This window comes from Carassius auratus, chromosome 3, assembly GCF_003368295.1.
Source record: "Carassius auratus strain Wakin chromosome 3, ASM336829v1, whole genome shotgun sequence".
Lineage (NCBI taxonomy): Eukaryota > Metazoa > Chordata > Actinopteri > Cypriniformes > Cyprinidae > Carassius > Carassius auratus.
The window spans coordinates 25261583-25278763 of NC_039245.1; the positions used below are offsets into that span (position 1 = coordinate 25261583).

Genomic DNA, 17181 nt, shown 5'->3' on the forward strand with positions numbered 1-17181 from the left:
AAAGGAATGTGTGTGTGTGTGTGTGTGTTTAGAGAACAGATTTTGGCAGGAAACAAACTGCAGGTGCATGTTCTCTCCACGTACCTATGCTTTCAGCTGGAGAGATCACAGACAGGCGCAGGACAAAAAGCCATAGAATCCAGACAGACATAGTCTAAACCACTGACCTTAACTCTCAAATCAGTCTCAGACAGCGCATGGTATCTTTTACACGGTGCTTTCCTGAAACAACTGTAAGATCCGTTCCTGGAAGCGTTATGGGAATGAGGTCAGAAAATGGCAAATGAGAGCTATGCTAGGCTAATGTTAGCTCAAAACAAACACAGAAGAAAATTATATTGCTCAACGGTTGCTCATAACTGAATGGGGTTTCATTTAAGTATCAACTTTGTGTCTGCCAGCACCGATGTTTCTCCTCTGGAGAAGTTAAAATTAATCGACACTAATTAATTGTTGACAGAGAACAACACTATAAAATGAATGTGGATATCACAACACAGATCATTTGGTATTTAAAGAATCTGAAGAGAAATATTAAGCCATCGTTGAGATCTCGTGTAAAAAGATTACTTGTGTTTTTACGAAAGAGAATAATCCATCTTAGTTTTTCTCATTGCTGTAGGAGCACCAACTGACTTATTAGAGAGATCTCATTCACATTTTTTCTTTTCTAAAACTTAACTCTAAGTGCTGCTTATATCTTCTTCCCTTGCCACTGTCAAAACACCAACGGAAAACACTTTTTGTGACTTCATATATTTTCATTTGAGGGACAAAGCAAGCTTTTTGCATTGAAATCCTCATCCACCATTATGATCCACTCAATTTCCTGGATCAAAAGGGAACTAATGGATTTTTATTTGCCAGATGAGGCCTAAAATGTACTGCTGATTCAGGCGACCTCTCTGGAGAGTGAATGGGGGGTAAAGCTTTTGGCCAAGAATGAAATGAGTCACTCAGCAAGTGACTGAAGTGTCGTGTACAACCACCTGGACCAAAGAGTGGGGTTTTATTCAGCCAGCAGGTGTCCATAAGAAGAATTGACTACTTAAAGTATGACTACTTAATGAGAGTAATCAAATAAGCAATTCTTCTGCAAAGCAATAAACTGTAGTTCATTATCCCAGTTTACTCAAAAATGAAAATGATGTCAGAATTTACTCGCTCTTGTGTTGTTGCAAACCTCTCAGACTAGGGGGACAATAAAAGCCCCCTTCTGAAAAAGTAGTGTGCTTAATTTTATTAAAAGTGCACTGTAGTGTACTAATATATATATATATATATATATATATATATATATATATATATATATATATATATATATATATATATATATATACTACCATATAATATAATATTAATGTAATAAAATGCCACTTAAGCACACATAAAAATGAGATACTTTCATGACTGTTTATTGCACACTTAAGTATACAGTAAGTGCTTTTTGTAATAATGTAAAATTAAAAATTTTAAAGTACATTTTACATCATTGTTTTAATAGTCTTGTTGTACTTCAAAGTACACATACTTTGATGTTAACTGACATACTTCAGTGCATGTAAATACTATAATTACATACTATAAAATGGCAATGTAAAATATATACGTTACTATAATTTTAATACTATACTAAATATAATTCAATATTTTAATAATTAATATTGTATTATTACAAATATATTTAAGTGCATAACATACAAGTTTAGCTAAAGACGTGATTAAAGTATATTTTAGTTTTAGTGTTGAAAATGCTTGTTAGTACATTCAGAAGTACACTTTAACCAATTATAAATTACATATAAAATTTATTTATATCCTTTCTAAGTCTACTTATATAAGCACTCCTAAGTTCAGCTAATTACATTTAATATACATTTGAACTATAAACTCATTTTCATTCAATTGTAAAAAACAAACAATTAAGTGTCTGAAAACATTTTTCAGAGATCTTATTTTTCAGTTTTTAGTCTTAATAGTATAATTTTTAACCATATTCATTAGCAATAACAGTCAAGAGAGAACAAGAAATGACTGGAAGATGGAAGTAAGGAAAATAAAACAGGGCTGATTTCCATCACCGCGGCACGTGTCAGAGCAAGTGCATTACGGCACGACTCTGAAATGTATATTAATGTATATTTATGCATATCATGCAAATGCCGCAGATGATAATATAATAGACAGTGACTTAATTTCCTAATTAAAGTGCAAAATAGTGGAAAAGCAATGTTTTTTGTTTTTCATTATGTCTTCGCATCCCCCATAACGAAACCCAAGCGACATTTCTCCAAATGCTCTTGACACAGTACATCTCCGTCACCTTACGCTGCAGCTAAAAAACGCTCCGAGCACTTTAATGGATGCACCGTTGCATTCAAGAGCATTCTGGACTGTGATTGGCAGGACGGCTGCCACGGTCACCCTGACCCTGTGTGTAGCCTCCAGTTTGACATGTGACAGCTCATGGCTCTAGGGGCTGGTGGGTGTATCGCTCAGCGGTTGAGCCATATTAATGTGCTTTTTCTGCTGAAGAGTGGGCAGATCAATTATGGTGATATAAATCTCATTGCCAATGAAAGCAGAAGACAGCCTGCGTATTTGTTGTTTGCCAAGCGGCAGCGATATATGTGTCACTCAAAACGGATACACGAGTCTCCATCCACACAGGTAAATATCTAAAAGGCAGTAACTGTTTTAGGACACCCGACCAACAGGGACTTTAATGGGATAGCATTCTTTGCAGCTATAACAGCTTACACTCTTCTGAAAAGGCTCTTCATAGGATTTTGGAATGTTTCTGTGGGAACATAGCATTGTCTTGATAAACCGAAGCATTAAGATTTTCCCTCACTGAAAGTAAGGGTCCTATCCCAACCGCTGAAAAACAGCTCCTTGTCATTATCCCTCTTCCACCAAACTTTACAGTTGGCAAATACAGTTGGTTTATAAACCTGTGGCAATGGGTCTGACTAAAACGTTTGTGTTCAGTAATCAAGAGGTGTGTCCCGATACATCCACATAGTGTATATTTTAGTGCACAAAATCCATTACTTTCAGTAAGAATCCATGCAATGGATTCTTAAATTTGTCAAAGAGCGAAAGATTCCCCCATGCAGATTTCTCAACGGGTTCAAGTTAGTCATGCAAACTGACTGTCCAACGGAAAGCTGACTGGTTTACACTGACTTCTGTGTGAGTTCTGCTTTGTACATCACTACACAATTGAAAATAGACAACGGAGCTTTTGTGTCATCAAAATCTCGCACCTTAACCCACCAACAAGTTGTTTTGTCTAATTTACTATAAGGATGTACATTTTGGAGTTTGACAGGGCTGCCGTTACGTTTCTATTTTTATTGTGTGGAAAAAATCATACTGAGCATTCTTCAAAATATCTTATTTTATGGTCTACAGAAGACAGCAAGTCAGATACAATTTTAGATTTGTGTAATGCACTAGTAAATTAGATTAATTAAGGCCTTAGACATATTTTTCATGGTGAGTTCTTGTTAACTAACGAAGCTAACTAATGTTAACAAATGGAAGATTATTGTAAAGTGGTATCGGATTTTTACTTTTGGGTGAACTAAACCTTTAAGAAGAAGAAAAAAAAAATACATTGAGCAATTAATCCTCTTTAGAAAGTCCTTTGAGATTTGATGGGCCGATGTGGGAGAGATGGACAGAATGGACAAACAAAAACCATTCAAACAGAATATGCTGAACTGGCTCTATGCGTAATTGCTTTTGCGATGTAAACTAAATACTAATAAAATCTCTGGTCTGGAAACAAGCCTTTTAAGAAAACAATAAGGAATATGGCATGGAAGTCATAAACAATATTGACTTTAAACTAAATTATATTTTTACTGTGCCACTAAGGTGACTGAGACAGCCAAACTGTAATTTAAGAAAATGCAGTAAATGCATGCACCTTTTTAGTTTTTGGACAGGATTGCATGCGAGATCTGAATATCACAACATCAGCAAACAGAGATGCTAACATATTCAACATGCAGAGTGACATTTTCTCGTCTCCTACTCTAAAACTGTTTTTTTTTTTTAAATGGTTTCACCACTTTTCAGAAAGACATATTTCGCAAAAGAGTTGACACAAATTACTTTGATAATTTTTACATTTAGATATCTCTTCATGATGAAAGAACATCATGTTATGTATGCATTTACAAGATTCTTTGGCATTTGTGGTGGAATGACTGAATGAACGGTGCTTTTTAAAGTCAGTCTAATGTTAGATTAAACCTCAATATGAAAACATTCACAACCATGCTTCCAAAATGTGACAGACTTCTGAGTGAAAATAAAGTAAAAATGTACAACAGGACTCAATGTTTTCCAGTGGAATTGATTGGATTGTGAAAGGGGTCTCTATGACAGGTGATTGGAGAAGAGATACCGATTTCATCTTAAAAGAAAAGCTATTACATTTTGATTAAATATTATAAAAACATTTTTCTTTCTTTAGAATAACATACACTGATAATCATGAATAGGGCTATGAATGTATATCAAAAAAAGTTAAAAAAGATCATGTGTAAGCATTCTAGACATCACAAAATATGCGATTCATAAAATAATATGTCACTTATGTATAACAGTAATTTATATAAACCTCACAAGGAAGTCCCACCGAAGTTAGCAGTATGTGCACATCTGAAAATAATAATGGCATATCATCAAAAAATAGTGACAGCTGTCAGTCCGCTAAATCAGCAACTCATGACAGCACATCCAGATGGTTTTATCCCACCACAGATGTCCCAAACCATGCATTGAGAGTGCCAGAGCTTAAACACACCAACTTTCTTCCACTCGTTCTCGTTTTTCCTCTCCTGCAGTGTCCTCTCAGTGTTTCCCACAGGTATTAACAAGTCAGTGACATCTGCTCAAACGCAGTGACCCGTGGTGCTGTCAGTGCTGGAGGGGCCGAGGGGAACACCTCAAAACTGTAACCAACACCTGAAACCTTTAAGCAGGTCATGAATTCACTCAAACACACAGAAATGAGCTCCTGAGCTCGGCCCACCTGCGCAGAACATCTCTGAATCCTGCAGGCAGATACAGAGGAGGGATCTATCATTCGGACATAATCCCAGATATGGTTACTGCTCCGATGACAGGACTGATTGTTAGAGCCCACATGTGGACTGTGCTGTTTGACCCCAGCTCACCATCTTTCACGTTGAGAGAAATAATAAAAGCATGAAGGAAACCTAAGTAAAGGTATTGATCAAAACACAAGAGAACTAACAGTAAAAATAAGGAATTAAAGATGAGATCAGCTTGGGGATCTAGACAGGTAAGTAACACAAAGAACATTCTACAATTATCCTGAGAGATCAAACATTTCAGAAACTAAAAGTTTCTGAAAACAAAACAAAAATAAAAACAGAAACTCTATAGAATAAGAACTTCATTTGTGCAAAAGGCCTAAAAATTTAAGGACAAAATATTAGTGTCTTCAGAAGGCTTACCCAGGGCTTACATAAGCCAGCGCAAAGCATATTATACAGTTTTATCTGCTTATGAGGTTCTCAACCTAATTCAGACTAACACATCTTTTAAAATGTTAGTGTTTTATTCTCTCCCTGTTTTATATTTTGTGTGCTCGTTGCTGTTACATAAAACCAGTTTATTTTCTGAATGAATTATGCATAACTAATGTTTTTGTGACTTTAACACAGATGCCATTAAAATATTAAATTAAATCATTAAATAAAATATATATTCACTACCATTCAAATATATTTCAGCAAGGACACACATTTTTTAAAAGTGAATTTATAATGTTACAAAATATATATATATATATATATATATACATTTTAAATAAAATAATTCTTATGAACTTATTCTTATTCTCTGTTCATGACTGTTTTCATCATTGATAATAAGCAAATCAGCACATCAGAATGATATCTGAAGGATCATGACGCCGAATGGCTGAGTAATAGAAAATACAACTTTGCCATCAAATTACATTTTAATAAATAAATTACAGTTATTTTAAAATTGTAACATATTATACTGCATTTCTAAACAAATAAATAAAGCCTTAGTGAGCATAAGAGACCCCAAAGATTTATATAGTTTATATTTAAGATGTATAAATATATTATTGGATTTTAAAATTAAATAATGCTTTTTAATTTATTTATAAATATGATTTTAGAGCTATTTGAACCTAGTTATGTACACAGCTAAGGTTTTTTTGTTCTCCTTGGAAAGAAAATTTAAACGAAAAACGAATGTAAATGAGTTAGATATGCCATATGTTTGGATAACTGGATGGGATGCGTTAGAAAATCAATTAAACTTGACACATTTAATGAATGCACGTGTAATTAATGCAGCATTGATTTTTAGGTTCTAATTCAACTCTGAGATGCAATTAAGATTTTGGAAACATGTGCAAGGCTCCGACTTTAAAGTGTGATTAATAACTAGTGAAGAGGTTACTGCTGATTGAAACCTGCCATATCTGATGTCAGACATGCAAACAGAAGGAGCGGATGTTTCTACTGACAGTTTTGTCGCAAACGCTTTGCTTCACAACTTTAACGTACGTTAAGAGACATACAATAATTAGAATCGCTGCAAATTACTCCAGTAATTATATTCCAGGGTTAAGAGAATTAAGGGTCATTGTAATTTTTAATTAGAATTGCCCTAGGGCGCCCTGGGAAGATTATAGTACATTGATTTAATTTCACTCATTCTTGCCGTGCTAAAGCTTTTTCTTACCAAATATAATTGACATGTTCCCCACTCTGTAGCTTCCTGGTGGGTGGAGATTCAAGCTTGTGTCAGTGTTTACTGCATGTTGCAATTCCCACCCAGCATGCCTTGAGGTGTACCTTCAACACATTGACCAATGTTCGCCTTTCGACGCTGACTTGAATCTTTTGTGTTCTCGCTAAGCCTGCCGTCACTTTAGGACCCAAACCGATGGGTCTACAAGGATCTTTGTAAACAAAGCAATCCAACTAGTTGCTGCCCTGCTGTAAACTGGAGCGGCCCCAGACGTCCCAGCATCCTCTCTGACCCCTGTGTCTGTCTGAAAGGAGCGTGAAGCCTGGACATATGTCAGTATGCTGTTTTTCTGCTAGTGTGCCACTGTGAGAGCACATATGGATGTCATGCTTCTCAAGGTCTCTTTAATTAACAAAGGGGAGAGAGGATACTTGCTGAGAATCCAAAGGGAAAAAAACTAAATGAATGAGGCGACAGAGCCAGACTCCTGCTCAGCACTTGAAGACCCCTGAGGCTCAAAGTGCTAATTGCAATTCACAAACAGACTCAAAAATACCCCGAAGAACAGACTGGTCATATTGTATTCCACACATAGCTTTCTTTTATCTTTGCTTCAATATTCTTAGAATGTTCAAGTCAGTGTTCCTCGCACCAAATTTAGACAGAATTAAACAATCTGTGTTACTTTACCTTTAAGGATTCTATATGCAAATAACCTTTGTTATGATTGGCTAACTTCCCCATAACAGTATAGCTAATCAGTGGTGTTTTACCAAAGGTTTGTTAACCAACTAAGGCCACAAGTTTTGTTGTTATCTGTTGTGACCACAATCAGTGTCTCCTAAATGTGTAAAAGCATAAGGGAACCCCTGGAGTATTATCTAAGTGCTATAAACTAAGCTAAAAATGCCATTTTCGTTACAGCAGCATTTCGGAGAAATGTGCTGACTGGATTACTGGATTAACCCCGTATACAATATATAGTAATCTCAATATGATTAATTAGCAGAAGTTAGTACTCTACCATCTGCGCATGACGTCAGTAATGACCATGTTAGTACAGTTTTGGGAAACTGCTGCAACTAGTTAATTTCTCCAGCAATGCATCATACCATGATAGCTAAGCAGCGAGTTATGCTATTGAATGGGGAATGCACCCCATGAAAGGCCAAATTGTTGAATCCCAAATGTGATGAGACACACCTTAAATTAATAATGCCGCGTTACCATTAAATACACTGTGCGACTCTTCTTGAGAGACCAGTTTCTTCTCCCTGCATGCACAATGGGAGTGGGTAGGGAATCCTGTTAGATGGAAAAGCCACAAGGCTTCACAATTTGACATTTGAAAAACTTTGTAAGAGAAATAATTCAACTAGCTCTGTCCTGTGAGACTTGATGAATGATTGCGTCAACTTTTTCAACTTTTCCAAACTTGAGCACGTTCCTTTACTCTGTTTAGATGGTTTGCTGGAGAATATCAAACCCTTTGAAAGCTTTTTTGTAGCTCAGAGGTTCCCATTCGCTACCACAGACTCTCTCTCTGAGGAAATATTGTACCATCTCTTCTGCAGGGACCGTTCCATAATTCATAATTCTCGTCTTGAAATGGATTTCTTGGAAGGCAATGGTGGCAAAGTCAGTTTTTTTTTTGGCAGCAAATGGAGGAATGAGAGGAAGCCAAGGTGGGCTTCAATGAGCTACCGACTGTTTATCAGAGATCAGAGAGGGATCAAATTAAAGTTGATTATATTCATTGTTTAGTGACATTTTATGAAAGCCGAGATTAGTGCCAGCCCTTAGTGTTGCTGCTGGACACAGCATGGTTTACACAAACACTTGCAACACACTCTTGAGGAGCATTATTGGTCTGTGGGGCTGATATAGTCAAATTACCTGCTGTTTCATTTCTATTGCACCCCAGATCTGCATTTTTACAGTTTTCTCCAGTGAAATGTTAAATCGAGAAATGCTTTCACAGTGAGTTCAGTGAGTTGAACTTAATACAGGTTTGAAATGATATGGAGCTTAATTAATAATAACAGATTTTTACTTTTGGGGAAACTAAGGATGTGTTAATATATATATATATATATATATATATATATATATATATATATATATATATATATATATATATATATATATATATATATATATATATATATATATATTAGGGCTGCTAATTTAATGCGTTAATTAGATTAATTAATTATGTGGAAAAATAACGCGTTAAAATGATTAATGCTTTTAAAGCACTTGCCCCGCCCCAGGCTTATGTGGATCATCTTCCCTTTCATTCAGTCGATTTATGACTAATATGAGGCAGGACAACAACTTACTTCGTGATGGAGCCTAGAGAATATCCCTAAAATTCAAGATATGGGGCTAAATGCCCTGTTTTAAATTGTGTCTCATATCTACATCACATATTAAGAAATATCACAGTAGCTGTAGGCTAAGTGCAATATCACGAGTCAAACAAGCCTAATGAGTCAATGAAGCATTCATAAAGAACCCTTTACTTCACTCCTAAATGAATCAGCCATTTGAACGAATCAAACAAATCAATAAATGATTCGATGACTTCATCATAAAGACATTTACCACAACCTACTGGCAGTTATAGTTTGTAATTTAGAGTATAATTTCATTAAATAAATAATTTAATATTTTCATAGTAATGATAATACAATTAAGTTATAGTTCACCCAACCAAAAATGACAATTCTGTCATCATTTACTCCAAAAGAGTATATGTAATAAATTTGATCAAACAAAATATTTCTTGCTTAACCTACTTTTTGTAATAATCTCTGTTTGATGCTTTGCAAAACAATGACTTTAAAATATCTGTTCAGAGTAATTTCTCCATATTTGATATGCGATTAATAAGATTAATTAATCACCACATTATGTAATTAATTAGATAAAAAATTTGAATCGCTTACCAGCCCTATACTACGGAGCCCCGCACATGAAAGGCAAGAAAATATAAATAAATTGTGTGCATGATTTACTAATTCATTCCCTCAATGTACTAAAATGTGCACACGATTACTATTGCGCTCCCTCGATTTGCTATTGCGTTCCTTCGATTTGCTAAATTGTGTGCACAATTTATAAATCGAGGGAACACAATAGTAATCGTGTGCAAGTTTTAGTACATCGAGGAACGAATAAGTAGATTGCACGTGCTCCGTACTATACATACGTACATATATATACATATATATATACTTATATAAATAATGCAGATTAAACTACCTTCAATAAAAACAGAAACTAAGGGAAAATGCATTACATTTTCAGTTTTATTAACATTGCAGCCATCCAAAGTTTTATATTAACTTAACTTAACAGAACTTAAACTTTTTTTTTTCCTGCTGTACATCTGTTATCGCCCCACACTCCCACAATGGAGCCCTATCAACTGAGCGGCACAGCAAGTAAATAACAAACGGCGCTGAAAAGTTGATGGATGTGTATTGTCAGTCATGGAGGGAACGGCGGTCCACCGGAGATAACACACAAGCGAGCCATTACAGGAAGACCAGATAATGAAAGCACAATCACAGTTTAAGAGTGCCATGGGCTGGTCATTTTTCCTCATTCCTAAGCTCTTTGTGCGCAAAGCCCAGATTTACTGGAATAATCCAGAAGAATTCCCCTCCCGAGAGCCACAGTCAAAGGCCTCAATCCTTCATGGCTTCTGAGAGCACACAGAAGGATGGATGAGGTGTTAGAGGAGGAGAGGGCAGGCGGGGAGATGCTTTGAGTTTTAGCTTTACTTCCCGGGCTAACAGCCAGCTTTGGTATTAAAATCTGAGTGCCTGTCCCTGCCCAACTAAAGCCGAGAGAGGTGGCGAGCAATGATCAGGAGCATTAATGATGACAAGCCCAACCACTTCCAGCTTCTTAACTCTGATAGCCATCTTAAGCACTTTTCCTATGTCTTTCCCAGCACACAAAATCAACTGTTTATCAAGCCCCTATCCCTGCGCCGTCTTGTATATCGAGTTGTGGTCTTTTAGCATGCAGCGTACACCAGATCCAGGGATAGATGGCAATCCGTGTTGCTGCGTCTGGCAAAAAATTGCAGGATCTACAAGAGGCTCATCTGAGCACTCGACAGCCGCTGAGAATGAGTATAAAAACACCCTGTTCTTACACCTGAGGGCTGACTTTACATTCTAATCTCACAAGTATTTTTGGTTAAATGAGAAAACACCACAGAACAAATGGAGCCACGCTTCCATCAGGCTTCCAATTTAAATGTGTCGTTATAGTCGTGAGCACGCAATTCTCAGGAGCTGACCGAGCAGCTCTAAAAAGACATGTCTCAAACGGTCTCGCCGCTGTATGTATTGGGCTACCGTTCTAACTGCAAAGTACACAGATGTTAAAGATAGAAATCTGCCTGCCAGGCTCATAGTGACAGAATGGACATAAAAGGAACAGAGGACAAGAAAAGGAGAGGAAAAATAACCATAACGACTTCATAAATGTCACTGGCCTCATTGTGCACAATTAATCAGCGCATGTTGATCTTAAGAAAAAAATGTTTCTCATAATCTTTCATCAAAATGTAATCACGTTCTCTGCCTCAGAAACAACCGTTTGCTGATGTAACCAAGGTTGCGCTGGGAAAAACAATACCTAAGGGATAATGCACAATCAGCAATGAACATTAGTTTCTGATGAATTTTCTGCTTCTTTCAGAAATACACCACTTTATTGCATCACACATGCGGTTTCATGTTATCTAATACTACAGTAGTGCAGGAAGGTTTAAAGCAATAAATACAGCTGCAAAAAGCTGGACACTGCACTGCCAAGCTAACTGGTTTGTAGCTGGTCAAACTAGTGACCAGCTTGGGCAAACTAATGGCAATTTTAGAACAGCTAATAATAACTGGCTTGGAACAATTAATTACGATTTTAGACCAGTTACTGACCAACTAATGACCAGCTTGAACTAGCCAACTGACAAACGTAGAGCAACAAAAAACAGCTTGGATCAACTAATGACCATTTTATACCAGATAATGACCAATCTGGAACAATTAATAACCATTTTAGACCAGCCAATGACCTTCTTAGACCAGCTAGTGACTAGCTTGAACTAGCTAATGACAATCTTAGAGCAGCAAAAAACAGCTTAGGACTAATTAAAAGCCATTTTAAACCAGCCAATGACCAACTTAATAACCATTTTTCACCAATTAACAACCATTTTTGAAAGCTATTGACCATCCAAGATCAGCTAATGACCATCTCAAACCATTTTATATCAGCTAATCATCAGCTAGAAACCAGAAACCATGTTCGAAATCACAGTAATCTGAACCCAAGTATCTGAATTTTGCATTAGTTGCTCCTTGAGTTGGGAAGAGGCCAATATTAACTGGAAATCATCTGAATCTCATTTGGGCTTTTGAGTCACAAGGTGTGCTCTGGCTTTGCCATCTCCTCTCTAAAGGTATCCTCTCAGACAAACTCCTCTTAACATTTGACTCCTAACATTTGACTAATGAATCTCAGCAGACTTGTTCTTTTCCTATATACACGGCGCTGAAGGCTTTTGGAAACGCTTTATATTTTGAACCAAGTTTCAGGTGTTAAAAAGACTTTCGGGAGTTTTTAACGACATGAAGTCGAAAACAGAGTCTGACAGCTGCTGAAGTCTGATCAGCAAATCTAGCGAGAATGAGAAAGACAAACTGCGACACAAAGAAAGAAACGGTGCGAGAGGGAGAGAAGGAAAGAGATATGGAGAAAACATCTTCTGCCAACTCTCCAACTGTGTTACACAAACTGGATGTGCCACAGAAACGACCACAATAACAGTGCGGCTTTTCACAGGTTTTAATTTTGGGCTCTTTCCACAGAGTTCAACAACAACAACAAAAACCTAAGATTACAATCCCCCACGGCAAATGTCACTGTCTCAATTAAAACAGCCTGCTGCTCATTAAAACCTCATTTACTGGTGGCACATGATTCATAATAGAATTACTGTTGATTTAGTATCTTTTACTTAGCTGTCAGATGAATGGTTACATTTAGATTTTATTTTTGAATGCAGATGTTTCTTGTTGTGTATCATTTTGTCTTCCAAAATTCAAAAGGGATCAGTTTCAGACACTGAAAAACTAAAGTGCTTGCCACTTATGGCACAATGTATATATATTATTGTGAAATAAATATCAGTCTAGTAAGCCCTATCACTACTGATTATTAATTTTTCCAATGATATCGGAAAACATTCTGAGATTTGAACCTTTTGAGGAGGCCCTTTCTTTTTATTCCTCTAGTACAGGAAGTGAGCCCATCATCTTCTCTGTACAGTTTCTAAAACTGCATCTACTTCATAAATAGAACAAATGCACAAACATCATTTAGTGGATTGTGGTCTTAGTGGAATGCGAGCGGATGTTGGTGGCTTTTTCAGGATAAATGGTTTTTAGAAAAAGACGACTTGTTTTTCCCTTTCGTTTGCTGAGAACTGTTCACTGCTGGAACTGATTTCAAAGATTCCTTCAGGCCCTTCAGGGTATCAGAGTTTTACTTCTACATTGAGGTCCCTGGAAGGTATTTTCAAACACAAGTAACACACTCAGGCCTCTCAATGGGGTTTGCTTGATTCCAGGAAAACTGCTATTAGGACTGAGCAATATATTAAATATTCACACTTATGAACGCTTTGGGTGTGAATTTGGCAATGATTTTATAAAGCTTTTTATTTGGCCATTAGGTTTTGTAAAGACTTGAAAGTATGAGAGCATTAAAGGGCTAGTTCACCCGAGAATGAAAATGCGTCCATCTTCTACTCACACTTGAAGCATCCTAGGTGTATGTAACTTTCTTCTTTCAGAATAATCCGATCGAAGTTATATTCAAAGTTGTCCTTGCTCTTCCAAGCCTTTCAATGGGGTAAGCGGGTGTTTGTTGTTAACAGTTCAAAAGATGTGAAATAAAGCGCATCTGTAATAAACCGTCCCTCACACGGCTCTGGGGAGTGAATAAAGGCCCCCTATAGCGAATGCATATGTTTTTATAAGATAAATATACAGATTTCAAATGTAATAAACACTTTTTTTTCTCACTTCTGCGGACTGTTGGGAACCGGAAGACGTGCAGGTGGGAGATGGAAGACGTATGCGTCGCGTGTACGCCTCTGGGAAATGTAGGAGCAAAGGAAACAAGTTTTCCCTAATTTAGCAAAGAAAATCAGTCTCCTCTTGGGTAATTAGGAAATTTTCCAACGTTTTTCTTAAAAATTCATCTTCCGGTTCCCAACAGTCAGCAGAAGTGAAAAAAAAGAGTTCATTATGCTTAAAATCTGGATATTTATCTTACAAAAACGCATGGATTCGCAACGGGGGGCTTTATTCACCCCAGGAGCCGTGTGAGGGACGTGTTATTACAGATGCACACACTTTATTTGACATCTTCTGAATTGTTGACACCAAACACCCACTTACCCCATTGAAAGTCTTAGAAGAGCAAGGACAATTTTAAATATAATTTCGATCAGATTATTCTGAAAGAGGAAAGTCACATACACCTAGGATGCTTCGAGGGTGAGTAGAAGATGGACGAATTTTCATTCTCGGGTGGACTAGTCCTTTAAAACAGATGTTTTAATAGTTTCTAAATAAAACTTAAGCTGTGTTAGTGTTTAATTCATGAATCATTCTAAACTTTCCATTTTAATTAACTGATTCAAATAACTGAGCATTAAAATGTTTCTGAAATACTGCTCTTTATTACTTTATAGTATTATTATGCTGGTGGATATCGTTCATCTAATGAAAAATGTTGAAAGCATGCCTTAGATTTTTGTTCTAACATAATATGAATCTGCTGGAAACAATGGCTTGTTTAGTTAAATCACTTCCCTAAAGAAATACATGTTTTCTTTAAGAACAAAAACATACAGATTGAAATATATAATGAGGCTGTGAAATATAGAGAAATATTATTTAAGCTTATTTAACCAGCACTAATTGCTTCTCTGCAGATTCATAAGCAGGGTTAAAAAGCCAAGCTGGAGAATTACATACATTCAGCTTTGACCAAGTGATACATGACCTGATGATCCAAGATCTGACTTTATCCTGGCTAGAGTAAGCCATAAGAAAGGGTTTGTGTGGAGATAACAATTTCTACACTCCTTCATGCTTGAAAAAAATGCATAATGTATTTGGAGCATAGTGTAATAATATAGTGCGACTTTGAGAAGTCTTGGCCTCTCTTTACCTCTTCTTCTTCATTGCTCTTAGCCCCACACTTAATTGAGGGATGGTATTCCTTCATTAAGTAAAGCATTGTCATTTTACTTGGAGGTTCAACAGTGGTTAGAGATATTCAAATACTTTTTCTTCTTGTAAATGGAGATAAGAAGTTAAATCTACTGCCATGGCACTGTTTTAATGATCACAAAGTGCGAGAATCAATAAAAATTTTCTAAAGCGCTGAAATTTTCCTTGGTTGGTTAAAATGTATTCATCCATAACATTTAGCATAATTGAAAAAGCCACACATCTATACTAATCTACCATTAGCATGAGCGGAAACACAAGTTACATTTTTTTAGCACCTATGCACAATTAATTACACAAACAGGTTGTTATAATTGCAGACATTAAATCTCCCTGCACAATTAGGAGGCAATTACTGATGGAAATTTGAATAAAGCATGTACGTTACAATGTGAAGTGCCTTAACCTGAGTGGGTCTTAAAGATGTTCTGTCTCTTCTGTGAGATATTTCTGGCAACACATTACTGTGCTTTGTCCCTAACCTTATTGTTTAGAGTCTCGCTCCTGAGGCTAAATGTGCAGGTTATCGCATATTTCTGCACATCCCAGAATATTTGGGTCTGACGTGCTGTCAGGGAAGCGTAATCTTTTCTTTCCATTAATATGTCTGGAGATAATCTCAAACTTAAAGCTGGGCGATCTGGGCAAACTGTTTGTGTGCGGCAGTGGTCCGTGAGGGGCTGTCACATTTACTTTCGGTTTTGTGTTTGTTTATTGTATAAATAAGATGTTTGAATATTCACTGGTTCTCGCCTCTTTCTCGCCTCGTTCTTCTTTCCTTGACACTGAACTGAACTGTGTTACATTGGTGCCGAAACCCCGGAAGAAGGAGGGGCATGCTTCAGACAGCCCTCACTGCTGAGGGGAATCCGCGTTGCAATTGAGGATGGTGTAGCAGAGGCTGCTGGACGCTCAAGACGGTGGGCTGGAGTAAGTTGCTGGAGGCAGACAAATTTTCTGCCTGGCCACCTGGGTTGTGAAGGGGCGGTTGCCATCTATGAGGGAGCAGAGGAGGATGGAGCCTGTTGGCATCAGCCGTGATGCGGAGGAGCAGGGAACGGGGGACTCCTGTCGGCTACCAGAAAGAGCCGCTCACCAGGGAGCGGAGCAATGTTGAGGCTGTACAGCCCTGTCACGAGGCATTGCAAAGTTCACCCATCTGTTAGATGACCGAGCGGCTATGTGTCTGAAAACTGAATCAAGTTTTTTTTTCCTATCTCCTCTCTCTCATCTCTGTCTCTCCTCAACCTTTCATCTCATTTTCTCTTGCCTCGTCAGTCATTAACCCCAGGTGCTGTGCCCACCATGATCAGCTCCCCTCCGGAGACGGGGGCTGGTCAGTAGAGTACGGTCTCATGGGTACATTTGAATGATAAATTTGAATGATGAGGAAAAGTTCATTTATTTCAGTAATTCAACTCAAATTGTGAAACTCATGTATTAAATATATTAAATTTTTTCAATTGAATATTTTTTGAAAATATTTCAATTTATATTCGATTTTGGCTCAAATTTAACAAAACCCCACCTATTCAAGATCTCAACAAATAAGAATTTGATATCATGCCAATCAGCTAATCAACTCAAAACACCTGCAAAGGTTTCCTGAGCCTTCAGAATGGTCTCTGAGAATCATTGACACCCTTCACAAGGAGTGCAAATCACAAAAATCCCAATAAGCTGGCTGTTCACAGAGTGCTGTATCCAAGCATGTTAACAGAACATTTTTTGGTAGAAAAAGATGCACAACCAACTGAGAGAACCGCAGCCTTATGATGATTGTCAAGAAAACTGGATTCAAGAATTTTAGAGAACTTCATTTCAGAGAATCTATGGGCTATTTTCAGGAGGAAGATGAGAAACAAGAGACAAAACAATGCAGATGAGTTGAAGGCCACTGTCAAAGAAACCTGGGCTTCCAGACCACCTCAGCAGTGTCACAAACTGATCACCTCCATGCAACACTGAATTGAGGCAGTAATTAAAGCAAAAGGAGCCCCTACCAAGTACTGAGTACATGTGCAGTAAATTGACATACTTTCCAGAAGGCCAACAATTAACTAAATGTTTTTTTTAA

At 37.1% G+C, this 17181-nt stretch overlaps 1 protein-coding gene across 1 annotated transcript in view; it reads right to left on the minus strand.

Moving 5' to 3' along the window:
- The window catches only part of LOC113052355 (extracellular serine/threonine protein kinase FAM20C), a 50039-nt gene that overhangs the window by 14883 nt on the left and 17975 nt on the right, over positions 1 to 17181 (minus strand). The gene's annotated exons all lie outside the window — the stretch shown is intronic.